The 19130-nt window shown below is 39.0% G+C and overlaps 1 protein-coding gene and 1 long non-coding RNA gene across 2 annotated transcripts in view; one reads left to right on the top strand and one right to left on the bottom strand.

Moving 5' to 3' along the window:
- The window catches only part of LOC120741900 (protein mono-ADP-ribosyltransferase PARP14-like), a 50106-nt gene that overhangs the window by 22819 nt on the left and 8157 nt on the right, over positions 1-19130 (bottom strand). The gene's annotated exons all lie outside the window — the stretch shown is intronic.
- On the top strand, positions 7972-9066 carry LOC120741976. Its single transcript, XR_005697735.1, has 2 exons — positions 7972-8074; positions 8353-9066. It is a non-coding gene; the product is annotated as an uncharacterized LOC120741976 (long non-coding RNA).

The raw sequence follows: 19130 nt of genomic DNA on the forward strand, positions 1-19130 counted from the left end.
AAATCCTAACAACAGCTGATCAAGGTTAAACGAGCTGCTGTTGTTTAGTGCGACATCCGCTGGTTTCCTCTTTCTGGCGCAAAGTGGGCGATAAACAAACAAGAGAGTAAAGCCGATCAGCTGATCATTGATCAGTTTCACGATTAAAGTAGAAACAGGAGAGAGAGGGGAGAGAATGAGAGAAGAAGAGGCAGCTGTGCAGCGTAACGACAGAATAACTCCACCTTTGTGTCTTTTTCATCCTAGATGAAGTCCGGGACAAACTGCGTCCCTTCTCAGCTCAACACGAAACACGTAATAATTTCTCTCAATACGGGACGATTCTGTTTTTTACGACACAGTTGGCAACTCTACTAACTAACCTTATGAATAAAATAAAGTTCACTATCAGTAACATCATAGCACCCACCCAGAAGTATATAAAATCCGTCATGCTAGCTAGTACGCAGTACGAGTTATTGTAACTGACTGTAAAAAGTTAGCACAACGAAAATAAACTCCACCTAAACTTGGTTTATATCTGACCCAGATAGACTGCAGGTCATAACTTCTTACCTGAAGTTCAGTTCACCGCCTCGGGTCTCTCCTCCTCCTGCCTCCCCTCTCCCTCATCTGGCCTCCACCACTTGCTAATGTTACTGAATCTGTGGAAGCTCCGCGATGCCACCACCAAACAACTGAGTTATTTTTACACACCAGCCAGCATCTGGCCAATCCACCACCTTTCATTGTTTACACTGTCATCGGGCCACCGAGCAAATGCCCGGTATGCCCGATGGCCAGTCTAGTTATGGTCGTGACATCATTTATTCCTTCGCGTGCCAACTGTGGCACGCGTGCCTAGGGTTGCCGACCCCTGGTTTAAAGAAATGTTCTCTGTAGTGGACATTTGTAGTTATTTCCTCCATTTTCTTCTGTTTTTTTAAATGACCAGAAGCATATGGAATTTTATTGCACATTGTTGAGGGAAACTCAAATCTTGAGTTGTCTGATGAAGAAGATCAAGATGCATTGTTTGAGCAAGAAGCAGAGGAAGATGATTCAGGGAGCTCTGAGGATGAAATTCAGGCAGGGCAAGCAGATATTGAGGAGTCAGATCAAGCTGAACAGTCCAGTCGGCGTCCACTCTGGAGCAGGAATTCAAAGTACATCTTGAGTTTGTATTTTTGTCATGGCCCACTGTCCTCACTGGGTGTCTTGCCATGGTGATGTGTCTTCAAGTTCCCCGTTTCCTCATCTGTGTGTGTGCATGTGTGTGTGATGTGTTCTGGTCTACTTGCAAGTCCGGGTCTGGAGAGTGGTTTCCCCGTCATGAACAACAGCTTTTGTAGTGTTTCCTGCAGAATCACGGAAACAGGTGGATCGAGCTGACGCACAGGTTTTGGGAACAGAGGAAATGGAGACAATAATCGCCAGAAGAAAATATTCTGCATTTTGTCACTCACCTCACTGTAAATGAACACGGTGTCTTCATTCAAAGAGTCCTGTGTGTGGGTTCTGCATCCGCATATCTGACAATTTTAAAACAATGCCAAATTTTGTTTAACAATTGCGCCAGTGTGCCTGTATGTACCAGGCAAGTCATGCCCAACTGGATTGAAGGTGTTTGTCTTAGCCGCACCAACTAGAGTTTGTGGTCTACCAAGGCAAGACTACCTTTGAAGATACAGGAGGAATAGGCATTGGAGAGCAAACTGTTCTTCATTTGGCAGAGTCTGTTCCCCAAGAAGCCCATCTGTTCTTTGACAGGTTCTTTACAACTATTAACCTCCTTGAAACCCTAAAGATGAAAGGGCTGGCTGGAACTGGAACCCTCATGAGGCATCCTCTGCCTATGGTATTGAACCTCAGGACACATGCACAAGATGATCCAAGAAAGACAAAAAGTTTGTCCAAGTGCCAAAGCCACTGGCAGTTGCTGAGTACACTATCAACATGGGTAGTGTGACCTTGTTGACCGAATGTTGAGTTTCTACAGGATGGCCTCTTGCACTCGGACAGTACACTCAAAAAAATGAATGAGGTGGATTGTTCAGTGTATATTAATTATTTATTTTCATTTTACTTAAAATATATGTTTTTGTTAAGTTAACATATGTTTTACTAATCAAGTCTATGTAATTGTGTCTATTATTCAACGTACATAATACTAATGTGTTACTTGATGGCATAACATTTAAGTTAAGTCAATTAGGATCGATATACCTTGTATATCCACAAGGTGGCAGTAATGCAAAAACAGGTGTAATGAAACCGCGCAGAACAAGAAGGTTTCACGGCTTGGGCCTGCTCATGCGCAAGACTTCAAATTTAATTGAAAAACGCTGTTTTGGCGCCAAGTTGCTGTTTCTTTGAGAGGTAAGACCATTTTTTTCTTTGACTATGTTGTGTAGTATCTACATGTCGAGCATGGTTATATTTTGCGTTTGTCTTACAAGACATGATATATCATTTGCGTGCGCTTGTTCTACATTAGTTTTACTGGGTCCTGGACATGCTTATTTTGTGGACTGTGTAAGAAACATTTTTATTGTTTTATTAAGGGATTAGCTACAGGGGTTCATGGGGTTATTTTTTCAAGGGGTTATTTTTCCATTTGCTTTCTTGGGATTCCTTTTCTGTAATCCGAGAGTCGGAAATATCGAATAGGATAGCAAGGATAGCATAAAGTGACATTTAAAATCCAAAAAGTCAAGGGCGAAAGCCACTGTGACACCATTGTTATGCTCTATCAGTAATCGGTATTATGTAAAAATGGTCTGTAAATACAGCATGTTTCCTAGCGGAGTTATACATATCAATGTAGTTATAAATTACAGTTTGTGAAAGTACACACTTAATTTTTTAAATAAAATTATTCAAGACATATGAGTGGACAGACAATGGAGGTCGACAGACCTGGTGATAATTGCTTCTATAGAAAGTTAGCACATGGCAGTGTCAATCTCTTGCTTTTCTTCTGAGTAGTATTTTATTTAGTTGTAATTCAAACAATAATTTGCTTCTTGAAATTAAGTAATGAATTTCTTGTTTTACTTTATAAATTTCAGATCCTGCCTTTACCTGCTCCCTCCTATACTGATGTGGTGTATGTGGTACTGCTGAGCTTGTATGTGGTATGTGAACTGTTATACTTTAAAAACAAAACTGTTTTATAAGTTAAGTTTTCTTTAGTGACCCATCCCATGCCCCTGTTATTTTTTCTCCACATCTGAACCATTGTAAAGGTTGCAGTTCAAGGGCCTGAGGCATGAAATTCTTTTCAGATCAGCTGTGATCAGTATTTTTTGAAACTTATAAATAAATATAATATAAATATAATAAAAGCTGTAATGGCTCCTTTAGCATTTTGTGTAAATGTTTGTGTTAAAATTATAGCTTTAATGAGGTCTTTCTACATTAGTTTTAGTTATAAAGTATGTATATGTGTACATATAGTATGTATATTTACAGTACAGTATGTTGTGTTTGTTGACATGTTTTCAGGTGGAAGCAGAATATGTGAGGATTACTATTGCTCCACTTGTTCCAAGGCTTTTTACACAACTTGACCAATACACTGACCAGCTCATAAAAGTCTTCAAGAAAAAAGGAGGCGTTGCAGGGAAGAAAATTAGACAAACTTTGGCCCCTGCCACACAGGTGCGTTATTCTGTTGGTAGCAAAATATTATGGCTAATAAGATCATTTTCAAGTTTAAACAGCTAGTGTATGGTAGCTGCACAGTGCACTTACATTTATATTAAGCAAGACAAAGTTTGGTACTCAAAACGTTGGAAAACTTAAATTACCTAAACATATGTAAAATCTGATCCCTCAATTTAGCTTAAACCAGAAGTGAATGTTTTTATGTTATGTTTTGAATGCAAAGAAGATGATGTATTAGTTTGTCTATACCTCCATTATGGACATATATAATATGGTGGAAACCCTGCCCAACAGGTTAACTATTCATGTCCATGTGATGATTAGTTGGTCTTGTGTTCATGTCTATCTGTGCAGTGGATATGTCATTCATTTTGCGTATAATGTGAGTTTGTGTCATCCTAAAGTATTTCTGTTTTCTCTTCCTGTATCTCTGCCACTCTCTACAGAAGGAAACTATTGAAAAGGGGAGGGAGTGTGTCCTCAGGGCACTACCTTTTTACCTGAATGAAGACCCAAGCATCCTCTTCAAAGAATAATTGGTTGGTAATTTTAGTTTAGTTTTTTATCTGTATTAAACCAAATTTTGAATAACTAATGTTGTTGCATGTTGTAATGTTGTTGTTGTAATTTGCATGGAACCTGTTTAAATGTTTTGGGGAATCTTCTTGTATACCCAAACTATTTATATTTATTGTTGAATCTGTAGTCTAAAATAGTGGCGCACTGGGGTGCATGTTCTTAATATTGTGTTTACGTCATTAAAGGGTAGCTTTGGCCCTTTTTCTTTCTTTTTTTAAAACTGGATGCCATTTTTCTATGTTTTTGTGTCTAAGCTACAGCTGTTCAGAGGGAGCTGGAACAAATTACCCTTGCTATCTTTACCATCGAAAGAGTTGATGCCAGCACTCCTCCAGCAGATGTGGGTATAACCATCTAGTGTGTCCTGCATGACCTGGAAGATCTGGCCTCTGCATGTGCACTCTTAATGGATGGGATATATGCACTGAATCTCAGTTAACCTCAAGACTGAAAGCTTTCTTTGAAGTACTTCAGAAGCTCTTCCTTCATCTGTACGTCAGCAGACTCTTGACCAAGGTACAGTTGCTCAAGAATACACTGAATGAATAAGCCAACCCTTAATTTGGATGATGAATGTTCTGTCAGATGGACAGAAGTTTTTCGGAGGCTGAATGGGAATAAAATGGTAATTTGTAAATGACAGATAAAGGGAAAATTACATTTAAGAGAAATTTAGAACATTTTGAAAAGTTTGTAAACTACTACAATTTGAGAGATTTTACTCTGGTGGGGGGGCTAGTAAGAGACCATCAAAAGTATTGAGATTTAAAGGATTTAATTGAGAGATGATACTGCACCAGAAATGTTGAAGGGTGGTGTGTATATTAGCGTTCAAGGCATATTGTTATGAGGTGGAAATATGTTCATATTCAGTTTGTGTTACATTGTGTGCATTGTAAAGGTAATTGCAATACATACTAAGAATAAGGGTAAGTTAGGAATGCAGGATGAATGTATAATTTGCGGACTTTTAAAGACGAACAATTGTTTCCATGTTAAAATGTTTACAACTCAAGCTTTTTGCCCAAACACTGGTAAAATAAACGTTGACAGTGGCAAGTGTTAAATGGTTACTGCTGTGCTGTTGCAAAAAACTGAACACTGACAAGCTGTTTTATTGTTAGACCATAATGTTGGCATGTTTTTATTAAAGTTTTATTTGGGATGGTGATATAATTTTCTTTGATTGCTAATATCAGTGGACTATTTATTATTATTATTATTATTATTATTATTATTATTATTATTATTACATTAATTTTTTTTTTAAATTGTGGCTGTTGAGGTGGACACTTCACTTTGCATTGTTAAAGGAAAGCACTTCATTGGCGTTGTGTTACTGGACTGACCCTAAGCAATCATTGCAAATAGCAACTTTGCTATTCATTTTAGACACTAAAAGAAAAAACACTCCACAGACCTTACTAGCATCACATGTGCATAACTCAAGTGTCATCTTATCAATGTGTTATGTGATCTTCAATGCGTTTTTTTTTTTCCTTCTATTTCTGGTAGATACAGACATTTAATTTAAAGTCGTGATGTTGCATCTGTCTACATACTGTTAATTACTAACCCTAATGAGCTGTTGTGTTTTATTTTGGACTGGGTTTACACAAATGCTCACTGAATGTGTTGGCAATAAAAGAAATTTTAAAAAATAAGTTGGATGTACTTAATTCATTTGTGTGGAACCTGTTGACAAAATAGATTTATGTAAAACTAATTAATAAAGCACAAGGTGGCTGAAAATATAATATTTGAATTAATCTAACTTAAATTTAACATTTTACTGCCACAAATAAGAAATGTGTTGAAGTAACTAATCTAAACTATCTAACCTGTAAATATATCATCTATGTTCATACAACATAACTTGATTTAGTTAGTCTTAAATATGTCTTGTTAATCTTAAGTAGTTTTTTTAAATTAGATGAACTAAAGATTTTTGCTTTAAACTAACATAATTCAATTTCGTGGAACCTGTTGACAAAATAATTTTAATTAAAGTCAACGTTTCATTTTTTTGAGTGTATGTGCAGTTCTACACTTTTTTAATCTGGAAATAAACAACTCGTGGCTTTGGTATAGAAGTGACTTGCAGTTGTGGAGGAAGAAACCACTGAAGTTCCTCGACTTCAAGCTGCTCCTTGGTGAAGAGTTGATTACTTGGGCTCAAGCAGGAAGCGCAAGTGACAGTGAAGATGACTCTACTCCCCCACAACAAAAGTGGAAACCACAGCCAAATGAAGCTCTGAGACGCTATGTTGCTATCCATCTTCCAGAGATGGTGGACATGAAACAGATGCGTCAAGATGCCGCAGATCCAACTGCAAGAGCAAAACATAAGTGATGTGCACAAAGTGCAAGGTATTTCTCTGTGATTCCAATAAGGGGAATTGCTTTTTAAAGCATCATTCCAAATAAGCACAACAGAACTAATCAAAAGTGATGCTGGTCTGTGGATGTTAAACTTGTTCTTAGGTTTACCCCTTTTTTTGGGTTGGGGGGAGCAACTGTTTGCCATCAAAGTTCAGTTTTACCTGTTTGGCCTTCCAATGTCCTCTACAGTGGGCATGTGATATCTTAAAAATAAAAACTTTTTTTCCCCAAAACATTATTTCAGTCTTCTGATTACCTTACAAACATTGGGGGATTAAAAACAATTTGATTGGACAACATTTTCTTTCCTGGTAGTCAGAACCAGTGAAAGGCTTACTACTATTACGAAAATTCACTGAATGCAAATTGGGAAAAAACTCTGAATGTCATCTTTAAAAAGACTAAAACAGGGGTGCTGACTTCAAGGCCACTGAGATTTGAACTCATACAAGATTTTTAATAGAGACACCTATGATATCGATTTGAAAATCTTATGTCGCCTCATTTTTGTGTTATGGTGTTCACAAAGTTGGTTGCTCATGCCAACCAACGCTTTGGATAACGCATCGATGGACTGATGGAGTAAAAAAACTATTAATACAAAGTGTTTTTTCTCACGTACCACTTCATAAGGTAAAAAATCTGTTAAGTCTCATACAGGATAGTACATTTTGTTTAAAATAAACTAAACCAAAATGCAGAAGCAGTGTATGAAAAACTAAGACCCTACGACTCAATACCTTAATAATTAAACCATCTTAAGTAGTAATAATTTCAAGTAATCATTTCTTGTGTGATTTTATCTGTCTTGCACATTGTTATGGAGAAATTTCAGCCCACTCTTCTTTACTGCGTTGTTTCAGGTCATTGAGGTTTGCAGGAATTTATTTATGAACAGCTCTCCCAAGGTCCCACCACAGCATTTGAGTAAGGACACTGGGCCATTGCAGCACTTTTTCTTCAGCCATTCTGTTGTAGATTTGCTGTGCTTGGGATCATTATCCTGCTGCATGATCCAGTTTGGATATGCTTTAGCTGTCAGACAGATAGCCTCCCATTAGACTCTCTAGAACAGAGGCGTTCATGGTCAACTGAATGACTGTAAGGTGCACTAGTCTTGTATCTGCACTAAAAAATACAACCCTTCCAAACAAGCCATACTCTTTCAGTTGTTTTCTAGCTGTACAGAGATGAACTTTTTTTTTTTAAAAATTTATTTATTGGTTTTAACCGGTTTTACATGATGCACCGTGAGCAAAAAAAAAAATAATAAAATTAAATAAATAAATAAATAAATAAAAAATAATAAAGTAAAAATAAAATAAAATAAATAAATAAAAACAAAACCACAACAACAACAGAAACAGAAACAACATAATAATAGAAACAAAAACAAAGCAAACCATAACAAAAGGGAAGGACAGATATACAAATCAAGTTAGAGTTTCAGGCTGTTAAGTCCACAGTGTATACTTTGCAGCTCTCCAGAAAGTTGTAGAATTTAGACCATATCGCCCAAAACTTGTCCAGTTTATTCCTTAATGTATAAGTTATTTTCTCCATAGATAGTATAGATGTCAGTCCATTAAGCCATTGAGATAGTCCACATATTTTTTGATTTTTCCAACACATAGCAATACAGCGCTTGGCTTCCAAAAGTCCAATCGTTAACAGAGCTCTATTGTTTGCAGCAGGTACAAAATTATTCGGGTATATATTTAAAATACATATTTTAGGATGAAGTGGAATCACATCACCAATAATTTGACTCAACAGATTTATTACCTTTTCCCAAAAAATTTTCACATGTGGACACTCCCATATACAGTGAAATAAAGTGCCCCTGTCCACTCCACACTTAATACAGGTGTCTGGGATGTTTGAGTTAAAATGATGCATTTTTGACGGAGTAATATATTGTCTTGTTAACCATTTATATTGAAGTAGCCGAGATTGCACATTAATTGTCTGACTCTGGGCCAAGGAGCATGATTTATACCACTCATCATCAGATATGTTCATTTGCAAATCATTCCTCCATGCCTCTAAAATAGACTGTGTTGATTCTTTGGAATTTTACATAAATAATTTATACAATGCAGAAATTTGGCCTCTCCCATTTAGATGCTTTATAACTGTGCTCTCTAGAGAGGAGTAGGTGGGGATTTGTAAGCTGTTACCTTGTGTGGTTAAGATAAAATTTCTTAATTGAAGAAATTTTAAAAAATGTTTGGCAGGAATAGAAGAAGTACTTCTGAGTTGTTCAAAAGACATAAGAGTATTATTCCTAAACATATCAGACACTTTTCTTATACCTTCATCGAACCAAAATTTAAAACCTGCATCCCCCCTACCAGGAGGAAAGCTGTCATTTCCAAATATCGGAGTAAACCGAGACAGTTGGATCATTTCTCCCAAGTAGTTATGTATTTCAAACCAGATCATTATAGTGTTTTTAAAAAGGGGTTCTTAGTTTGCTTATTTAGTGTCTTCCTGTCGGCTGAGTAAAGATATAAGTTAGGGGGAATTTTGATTTCTGTAGACTCCGTAGAAACCAACACTGCAATTTGCGCATTAACAAAATAAAACATTGCCGCTCTGATTTGAGCAGCCCAGAAGCACCACTTTAAATTTGGAAGTTGTAAACCCCCTCATTCATAAGGAAGGTATAGTAATGAGATTCTGAGTCTTGGTCTTCTGTCATTCCAAATAAAGTTTCGGAATAGTTTTTGCAATCTAAGAAGAAAGAGTTTGGTGGAGAGAGAGGTATTGATTGAAAAAGGTAAAGATATTTTGGCAAAATTGACATTTTTAGTATATTAATACGACCAATTAAAGATATAGGTAGTTTCATCCATCTGTTTAGAGGTGTAATAACTGACGTCGTTAAGGAATTATAATTGGATGCAAGAATATTTTCAATTGTGTGAGTTAATTTCACACCCAGATAAGTAAACCCATGTTTAGATAGCAGAAAGGGAGTATTGATTGGAGGATATTGTCGCTCATTTTTATTCAAAAATAATATTTCGGATTTATCAAAATTTATTTTATAACCCGAAAATGTACTAAATGTATTAATGAGACTTAATATGGATGGTATTGATTTGTTTAAATTAGTGCAGAACAGGATCACATCATCTGCATATGGGGCGATACGGTGGTTAACATTGCCTACTTTAATTCCTGATATGTTTTTATGATTCCGAATTGCCATCGCAAGAGGCTCAGTTGCCAAGGTGAACAAGAGAGGTGACAAGGGGCACCCTTGTCTAGTTCCACAATATAATCTGAATGGTGCGGAAAAAAGACCATTAGTTAAAATCTCTGCTTGAGGGTTGAAGTATATCAACTGACTCCATTTAAAAAATCTGTTTCCAATACCAAACTTTTTCAAAACTTCAAATAAGAATGGCCATTCGATCCTGTCAAAGGCTTTTTCCGCATCCATTGAGAATAACGCATTGTCTCTGGTCTCTTTTTTCTCATAAATGATATTCATGACCCTCCGTATAGTATGAAACCCCTGCCTCCCTTGGATAAAGCCATTCTGGTCTGAATGAATCATTTTAGGCAAGATTGTCTCTAATCTCATAGCATAGAGATGAACTTTATTTTAACATGCTAACTGATGCCTGTAGAGTCTGAGATGTAGCTCTCGGGTGTTTCACAATTTCTTTGAGCATTGCAAGGTCCTGACCTTGGGGCAACTTTGCTTGGATGTCCACTCCTAGGAAAATTGTGGTATTATGTTGACACACACCTGAATGCTCTAGATCAGTAAAATGCGAAAATTCCTGCTTTAATAAAGATGTTTTCTTAAGGGGACACTTTAGTTTTCATACACTGGTTCCCCCTTTTGCTTAATTTTTATTAAAAGAATAATGAAACTTAATATATCATGTTTCCCTATCAACCGGGGTTTTATTTACTTAATTTTAAGACTAGACTGCTAAGGACCAGGTTACTTTTATTATGCCCTGAAACAGAAAACCTGTTAATGTAAAGACAATGTTTTTTTTCTTTCCACATTTAATTGTAGCTCTACTCTCCTTGTTCTACTTGTTCAGTGCTTTGAAAATATTTGTGCAAATGTAAGAAGACTCCGGTGTTGACTTTGGTTAAAACATGTTATGCAAGTTGTTGGCACTGACAGTTTGCATTTGGTACTTTTCAAAACCTTAGGAGATAAATGCTAATATGTTCTGTAATTGTAGACTATAAAAACACTCACCATTTTGCCCAGCAAAGCGCCTGTTGAATCCAGTTTTCATTATGGAGTAACAATTTTCCTGGGTCGTCCCGTGGTACAGAAGTTTCTCCCCTGCTCCTCCCTCGTGTGCATTCTTATCAGAAATGAGCTTCTTCTGTGCTTCATAGGCGCGACACAGGTGAACGTTCTGCAAACGCTCAATCTGACAGAAAGAACAAGGCCAAAGGATCAACAAGCTGCCAAACAAGGTAATCAAGGATATTAATTACATCTGAGGGGTAGTCTTATACTTATATTATGTGGGCCTTAAATTGAGGCGTGCATCCCAGGTATGAGAAGATTTTGTGTTGTCATCAGCGATCAATTAATTACTTTAATACTGCAAATCTGAGAAACTGAAAACACAATGATTTGCAGGCAGGTTTTACAACTGTATTGTAATATCTTTCTTTGTATTGTTTCTGAGAAAATTATGAAGATCATCAATATATTGGACTACAGAGATATAGTGGACTGAAACTAAAATCCTCCTACAATCCCAAATAAATAAATAAATAAATAAATTAATAAATAAATACAATTTAATTAAATAAATTATATCTTTTGAATGGGGAAATTAGTTTTTTTAATAAAATGTGACATTATGTGATTTCTTGTAACTTGTTTGAGCGACGGGGCGATCGTGGCTCAAGAGTTGGCAGTTCGCCTTGTAATAGGAAGGTTGCCGGTTCGAGCCCCGGCTCCGACAGTCTTGGTCGTTGTGTCCTTGGGCAACACACTTCACCCGCTGCCTACTGGTGGTGGTCAGAGGGCCCGGTGGCGCCAGTGTCCGGCAGCCTCGCCTCTGTCAGTGCGCCCCAGGCTGGCTGTGGCTACAATGTAACTTGCCATCACCTGTGTGTGAATGTGTGGATGACTGAATGTGTAAAGCGCTATACAAATACAGGCCATTTACCATTTGTATCCATGTATATGGAAGTGAAACACTTGCACAAACTAAGGAACTGAAATAATGACCTATGCAAAGATACAGTTTTCGCAAAGTACATTGCTCTGACCGGTCAATCACACACACTGTGTGTATATTTGTATCAGTATGTGTGTATATGTATATCTATATGGACATCTCTGGGCATGTTGCTGGGGTTACAAAACAAAATGGTAGGATATTATAATCCGGAAGCAATAATAAATAAATAATGGGGATTTACTGTATATAATATACACATATATTAAATCAAAGTAAATAAGAAATATCTATTTGTTCCACTTTACAGTAGCATAATATTTCATGAATAACATTTAATACCATTGGTTGTAATTTTTTGGAAGAATAAAGTAGTGATGAAGCAAGCATGCATATAATAAGACAGGTAATAAAAAGTAGAAACTGAAATGTTCCTTTACGCAGGGAGAGCCACCCACTTTCATCACAGTTTTGGTGACGGTTCGTTTGAAGGCCTCCTTCACTGTTCGGTACTCTGCAGAAGAAGACTCCAGGGGAATGACCGTCATATTTTCACTGGCAGCCATGCTGTCCCAGTACAGAGGGAAAGTAAAGTCTGAAAGAGACAAGCATATATAGCATACACACGAGAAGACACAGAAAGAGCCTATGCTGCAATTTATTTTTTGCTATTTACTACAAATTTTGTAGTAAGTGGCAATCAACAAATCATATATATATATATATATATATATATATATATATATATATATATATATATATATATATATATATATAAAAAAAACACCCAGCACGCCCCTGCGGGCGGTTTATCCTTCAAGCTCGGGTCCTCTACCAGAGGCCTGGGAGCTTGAGGGTCCTGCGCAGTATCTTAGCTGTTCCCAGGACTGCGCTCTTCTGGACAGAGATCTCCGATGTTATTCCCGGGATCTGCTGGAGCCACTCGCCTAGCTTGGGAGTCACCGCACCTAGTGCTCCGATTACCACGGGGACCACCGTTACCTTCACCCTCCACATCCTCTCGAGCTCTTCTCTGAGCCCTTGGTATTTCTCCAGCTTCTCGTGTTCCTTCTTCCTGATATTGCTGTCATTCGGAACCGCTACATCGATCACTACGGCCGTCTTCTTCTGTTTGTCTACCACCACTATGTCCGGTTGGTTAGCCACCACCATTTTGTCCGTCTGTATCTGGAAGTCCCACAGGATCTTAGCTCGGTCATTCTCCACCACCCTTGGGGGCATCTCCCATTTTGACCTCGGGACTTCCAGGTTATACTCGGCACAGATGTTCCTGTACACTATGCCGGCCACTTGGTTATGGCGTTCCATGTATGCCTTGCCTGCTAGCATCTTGCACCCTGCTGTTATGTGCTGGATTGTCTCTGGGGCATCTTTACACAGCCTGCACCTGGGGTCTTGCCTGGTGTGATAGACCCCAGCCTCTATGGATCTTGTACTCAGAGCTTGTACTTGTGCTGCCATGATTAGTGCCTCTGTGCTATCTTTCAGTCCAGCTTTGTCCAGCCACTGGTAGGATTTCTGGATATCAGCCACCTCCTCTATCTGCCGGTGGTACATACCGTGCAGGGGCCTGTCCTTCCATGATGGTTCCTCGTCTCCCTCCTCTTTCTTGGGTTTCTGCTGCCTGAGGTATTCACTGAGCACTCGGTCAGTTGGGGCCATCTTCCCAATGTATTCTTGGATGTTCGTTGTCTCATCCTGGACTGTGGTGCTGACACTCACCAGTCCCCGGCCCCCTTCCTTCCGCTTAGCGTACAGCCTCAGGGTGCTGGACTTGGGGTGAAACCCTCCATGCATGGTAAGGAGCTTTCTTGTCTTTATGTCAGTGGCTTCTATCTCCTCCTTTGGCCAGCCTATTACCCCAGCAGGGTACCTGATCACGGGCAGGGCGTACGTGTTGATGGCCCGGATCTTGTTCTTACCATTCAGCTGACTCCTCAGGACTTGCCTGACCCTCTGCAGGTACTTGGTGGTTGCAGCCTTTCTAGCGGCCTCTTCATGGTTCCCATTTGCCTGCAAGATCCCCAGGTACTTGTAACTGTCCTCTATGTCTGCAATGTTGCCTTCTGGTAGTTCAATCCCCTCAGTTCTGACTACCTTCCCTCTCTTTGTTACCATCCGACTACACTCAAGCAGCTGGATAGCGTAGTGGTTAGACTACACGCCTTTGGAACCCAGGATCGCAAGTTCGATTCCTGCCTGGGGCGTCTGTATCCAGTAAGGGTCCTAAGGCTAGACCCCCTATGCTAAGTGAGCCTACCGCAGACATGAGCGAGACAGATAAATATGAAGGCATGCCGGCTCGGACGTCGCCCGGATCAACAAGGTCCGCGTCAGGTGTTGAGGAACCAGGGCACCCTGACGAAAAGTGGGCTACTAGAACAAGAAGGCATCGGTGGGCAAGAGACGAAAACAGGGCGTTGTTGGAATGCTACTACGCAAGTAACCCTGGCGGAAGGGGCTACATGAATAGGATGATGGACCTATGGATATATATATATATATATATATAACCAGAGATGGGCAGTAACGCGTTACTTGTAACGCGTTACTGTAATCTGATTACTTTTTTCAAGTAACGAGTAAAGTAAGGGATTACTATTGCAAAAACGGTAATTAGATTACCGTTACTTTCCCGTAGGAACGCTGCGTTACTGCGTTACTAAAACCGTGATTTTTTGCGAGAATGTCTCACAACAGTGGCGTAAGCGAGTGCGCCGTTAGTGACAACAGCTGTGTGCAGATCAACAATGGATCACATATCGATTGTGGGAGAGAGTATGAGCGTGCAGCGTTTAAAGCGTGGAAGTACTGACCTTACTTTGAGTTTGATTCCATAAAAAGTGACAAAAACATTAGCGTCCATCGTGCGTGGGAAGAAAACTTCTTTTTACAGCGGAAAAACCCCCCTAAACTTCCAAGCAAGCACCGAGTGCGCAACGACGTAATGGGAAACTCACAGAGAAACTCGCGGATTCTTCAACTGACCGCGGCACACCTGCACCAGGGTAAACCTCCGCCTACCGCAGTCCTGCTTTACAGGTGAAAATAGAGCAACAGGACCGCTAGTCTTTGACTTTATTTATTTTCTGCTGTGTTTTACTTGCATCTATTTGAAAGAGTGAGTGTAAACACAAAAAATATTTTATTTTATGTGCTGGAATGTGTAGAAAATAGGTTTAAATGTTAAACTAATTTATTCAAGTCAGAGAATGTTGCATATAATTAAATTTTTGCTTGATGCATAAAGTTAAAAGATTAAAACTGATAAAACAAGTTAAAAAAAAAGAGACTTTTCCATTTGATTACATTTTGTATGATGGATTATGTAGAAAAAGTAGAATTGGGCTGAAAGATCTATCGCTTTATCACCTCTTCAGGTTGTAAATCGTGTTTTTAAAAAGTAACTAACTAAGTAATTAATTACTTTTGAAAATAAGTAATCAGTAAAGTAACAGGATTACTTTTTTGGGGGAAGTAATCAGTAATTAGTTACTGATTACTTTTTTCAAGTAACTTGACCAACACTGCATATAACTGGGAATAAACTGTGAATAAACCAAAACGTGTAATAGAGGCCTTCTGACAATACATGTCAATATAACACTCCTTCTAAATTAGACATGAAATAGACGGACAACGTGTTCCTCCCTTATTGCTGATGTGGGATTTTTATATTTCTTGATTAAAAATGAACTGATTATGGTTACTTTCATATTTACTTTTGCAGCCTTCTTTACTGCAATTAGTTTAGTAGTAACATAATTTCCTTAGAGATTAATTAAAGTATTCTGATTCTAATTTTTTTGTGTAATTATTTCTTTAAAAACCTTAACATTTCTTAACATTTACTCTACCTCCCATTCTTACTTACCCTGGCCCTCCCTCTCACCCACTCCCTCATACATCATTCATACACGTAGGGTCTTAATGGAGGGTTGTGGCTTGCATATGTCACAGTGGGTGGAGCCATCTTTCTGCACCCTGTTTCACACACCCTACTAGGTACACACGGGTCACATTTTTTTGTATCACCTCTCTTTGCCAGGTACTGGGTGATTTTTGGATGGCTGGATGCCAAGGACCCTGATCTATGGCTTGAACTAGGGAAGCCAGGCTCTAGCGGGGTCGTCTGTACACTTTGAAGTTTTGTGTTCCAGGTGTTGTATGATTGTTTTTCATACAGGTGCGGCAGGTTGCAATACATTTTGCATTTCTATTTGTACTCTGTTCTTTCATTACATCTTGTACACCTTAATATTTGTTTCTTTTGGTTTTGTATTACTCTCAAGCATCAAACACCAATATCAGTCAGGCTCATTTTGTAACATCACTGAGATCTTCTCACCTGAGAGATTCTCAAGTCGTTTCAGATTTGTCGTCTGTCTGCTCAGTTGTTGTGTGGCCATCATTGTCTGTAGATTAACCTCCCATATGAGTCCCTGTGCGTCTTTTATTCCTTCTGTTAATTTGTTGTTTTCCAGTTGGTGATTGGCTGTTCTGGGAAGGCGTTCCCAGTTACCGTTATGTGCCAGGATGCACCAAACTACTCGGAGGTACAAATCCTCCTCCTTCCTGACTCTCACCTCTCTAGCAAGGGCCATGAACTGAAAATGATTCATTTTCTGCATCACCTGGGTGACCCCATCTTTTAGCCCGCTCACTGTTAGGGTGCCAGATTGATCAGTTTGCATGAATAAACCCTCAGCCTCCACCAGTTCCTTAAGCTCCATCATGTCATCCTGGCTGAGGAGTTCCAGTTGCTCCTTGGAGTACTGCGTCTGATATTGATGCTTCAGCTTTTCCATGGCAGAGTCAACATGTTTTTTGGAAAGACCCAAGACAGACTGCTGACTTGTAGACCTGATTCGGAGTCTGCTGAGGCATGCACTCACAGAAGGAGGAGGCTGTTGTTGCTGTTGTTGTTCTTGAAATAACACTGAAAGGTGGATCAAACAAATAAGCAAGTATTTTCAGTAAAATAATAATTTAATCCCTTTTTATTTTAAAAGTCAATACACTAAATAACCACACAAGATGGCAGTTTGTGAATACTGTCACCTCTGTTGATGACAGCTGGGGAATACATCTGCATCGCTTCCTCTTTGAAAGCCGAGAAGACATCAATCTTAATCAGGATGAGGCGGATGTTGGTGAGGCTGTTCATTGATGATGTAGAAGACTTGATCCCTCGAAGAATGGCTCCTGCCACAATAGCAGGATTCAACCCTCCAGCTCCTGTTAAAACACCACTTGCATTCAGGCGTGTGTGTTTAAAAACAAACAGAATAAATAGAAATGCTAAACAAAATACTTACCAGCACACATGGCAGGAATTGCCACTGAACTGTAATTATACGATTCACAATAGTAAATAATATCACATACAAGTTGTTCAATGAGGACTTCATCCTGTTTTCCATGTATGTGAAAAATAGCTTTACAGGGGAAGTTTCCAGGCTGGGTCACATAAACTTCTCCTCGATTTACTTTTGCTACACAGAAAGTGGGAGAGGAATGATTAGTGAGAGGCAGATAAGATGAGAATTTAAGTAACTGCTTTTCTTTTTCTCACCTGCTTTTAGCTCGGCTTCCACCTGTGGTCCAGCTCTAGTTAAGATGTCTTTGCATACTCCATCTATAGAAGACGAGAAATCATAAAAATATACATTAAAGCATAGCTGGACTGGCCATCGGGCATACCGGGCATGTGCCCGGTGGGCTGATGGGCTTTTTTTTTGTTTGTTCTTTTTCTCGTTTTTTTCGGTAACGGTATAAACACTGAAAAGTGGTGGATTGGCCAGATGCTGGGAGATGTGTAAAAATAACTCAGTTGTTTGGTGGTGGCTATGGCGGAGCTTCCACAGATTCAGTAACATTAGCAAGTGGTGGAGGCCAGCAGGTGCAACACGCTGGCAGGTGGATGACGGAAAGGCAGGAGGAGCAGAGACCCGAGGCGGTGAACTGAACTTCAGGTAAGAAGTTATGACCTGCAGTCTATCTGGGTCAGATATAAACCAAGTTTAGGTGGAGTTTATTTTCGTTATGCTGACTTTTTACAGTCAGTTACAATAACTCGTACTGTGTACTAGCTAGCATGACGGAGTTTATGTACAGCTGGGTGGGTGCTATGATGTTATTGATGTTGAACTTGGTTTATCTTATTTTATTTATAAGGTTAGTTATTAGAGTTTCCAACCGTCCCCTAAAAAATGGAATCGTCTGGTATTCAGAGAAGCTGAAGAAGAAGAGCTGCCTCTTCTTCTCTCATTCTCTCCCCCTCCCTCTCCTGTTTCTACTTCAATCATGAAACTGATCAATGATCAGCTGATCGGCTTTTCTCTCTTGTTTGTTTATCGCCCACTTCGCGCCAGAAAGAGGAAACCGACAGATGTCGCGCTAAACAACAGCAGCACGTTTAAGCTTGATCAGCTGTGGTTAGAATTTATTTAATATTACTTTCTAGTATCAGCTGATGTTTGCTGGAGCCACAGCTGTAAAAGCTGCTGGTCATGATGTCGGTTTGGTTATGTGGTGAGAGGGAAACATGAAGATGAAACCAGGAGATGTCCTTACTGGATCATCAGAGCTGAACAGGTGATGGAGAAACAGGTTTACCTTTTAGGTGACATGAATGATTGAAGGGAAGTTATGAACTGTTTCTGAGAGACAAATAACACCAGGATCCTTTTCTATGTAGCTGACAGCTGGTAACTGTGCAGGGGCGGGTCTAGCAAAGTTTTGCCAGGGGGCCCAGGTAGGGCATTAACAGGGAAAGGGGGGCACAAAGAAATACTTTTCTTTCTTATTCTCATTCAAAATGTTTCGCTTTTAACAAATAATTATCTGAATCTTACAACAAACGTTTTCATCTGATGTAAACTGTATAGAAATCCATTATTGTACATAGTAATTTTTTTTTAGGGTCCCATCATAATTTCTTCAGAAGTAGCTAAGTACTGTATATGATGCCAGTATTTTCCCACATTTTCTAGATACTGTACCAGTACTGTGTCTAAAATGCCATCAAAAAGTCAATTAAGTTTTATTCTTTCTCACCTGTCTTTCTCCTTTCACTTTTTAAAGGTTAGAAAAAATATTTTGCCCTGCCATGCTGTTTGTTGATGTGGCAAATGAATGGTTTATGAAAATATATCTAAATCTGTCATCAGTAATCAGTAATGATCATGTCTCACCTCTAGTGTTCTCTGTCTTAATTTCAGGTTTTCACCATGTGTTGTAGAGAGTTCAGGAGGTTAACTCGACCAAGCAGTCTACTTTCGGGTACTGTTTAGAATACCAGAATAGGGAGGATGGTGT

This window comes from Simochromis diagramma, unplaced genomic scaffold (assembly GCF_900408965.1).
Source record: "Simochromis diagramma unplaced genomic scaffold, fSimDia1.1 OVJJ01000590.1, whole genome shotgun sequence".
In the NCBI taxonomy this organism is placed as follows: Eukaryota; Metazoa; Chordata; class Actinopteri; order Cichliformes; family Cichlidae; genus Simochromis; species Simochromis diagramma.